Below are 1,595 nucleotides of genomic sequence, written 5' to 3' on the forward strand. Positions count from 1 at the left end.
CAGTTATTTCTGGGACAATAGACCTTTTTCACTGCAGACATTTGGACTTGTGAAGGCAGGAAAAGTCCAGGTGGACTGAATAACATTGGTGATGGCTGCGTTCCTGGTAGGAGAGCCACTGCAGGTCTCTGGTGTTGTGTGTTCACTCAGTGACCGGGCTAACTGGGACACAGGTGAAGCTAATAAATGCAGATTTAAATTCACATTAAAGATGGAAAACTGTCGTTAAACAATAAAGCAAATCTGACGACTGGTGACAGACGCAGGGATTCAAGTTTTCTACCGTTTCCTTTCCTCGCCTCGTATCTGTCGTTATCTGCAAACCGCAGACAGCTCGCAGGCCTCAGATCTGGATTTGAACTGTCAGCGGGCTGCAGGTTTGACGTCTGTGGTTTGGTTTATAGCTTTCATCACAGCTGCACCAAAGTCACTCTCTTTTTTTTTCTTGAAGCATCTAAAGTGATGAGTCCTCAGTTAGTATTTTTTTTATTCTACATTACAGTTAACGTTTGTTTTCTGCTGCATCACCCTGCCGCTGTTCACACGCTGTACAGAGCTTCAGACTTACTCAAAGGCACCTTGAGTGTAGTTGGAGAAGGAAGAATCGACATCCCTCGACCTGCCCAGTCACAAACACGTGTGTCTAACCTTTTTGTTTAAGCCAATGTTGTTTCTCTCTGAGCAGAGTATCGATCGTGAAGGGAGACTAATCGCTGGCGGGGCTGTAAAAGGCTGCGTAGTTGCCCTTAGACCAGAAAATGTCGGAAGGATACAAGTCTGAATGAAACATCTGAGGGTTGCACGTTTGCCCGTTAATGATTTTTCTACATCGATCAATATGTCTCACGTTTCGGGTAAAGCCTCATCTGTTGCTCCGTGAAGTGACTTTCCCTTTTCCTGGTGGTCCCGTCTCTGATCTCTTTATAGTTTCTGCAGCACTAAACGTTAACCCCAGTTAAACCTTTGTTGCTTTTTATGTAACTTATCTTTCTGTCAGGAATAAACAAGCATAGAAGTCATAAGACATTTGCGATGTATTCAGCTGATGTTTGTACTGTAGTTTTATGAGCGCATCCATATCAGAGTAATTTTATACAGAGTTACGTACATTTATACAATGTTTTTGCACTCTGATCTCAGATGTATAAAACAGCATTAGTTAAACCAACTCTGTAAATGTGATTTCAGGATGCGTGAGGACATGTCCACCATGGTGTGTGTGAAGGAGGAGCAGGACCCTGGGGAGAAGCTGTCCCAGGATGAGATCATCTCTCGGACCAAGCAGGTGATCCAGGGGCTGGAAGCCCTGAAACAGGAGCACCACTCCATCCTGGACGGCCTACTGGGCACGCTGCGCTGCCTGAAGCAGGATGAGGAGGGCGTCCTGGTGGAGGAGAAGTCACACATGATCCGCAAGTCCCTGGAGATGCTGGAGCTCGGGCTGAGCGAGGCACAGGTTCGTTTGTCAGTCGCTGGTGAATCATTATCCACTGAAACATTGGCCTTGTTCTTTTGTTATTAATACACAAAAACATTCAGAAAACATGCGTACATGTATATACAAGATCTGGATTTATGTAATTGCATATATATAT

This window comes from Morone saxatilis, unplaced genomic scaffold (assembly GCF_004916995.1).
Source record: "Morone saxatilis isolate NCDOM2014 unplaced genomic scaffold, NCSU_SB_2.0 Contig3, whole genome shotgun sequence".
Classification (NCBI taxonomy): Eukaryota; Metazoa; Chordata; class Actinopteri; family Moronidae; genus Morone; species Morone saxatilis.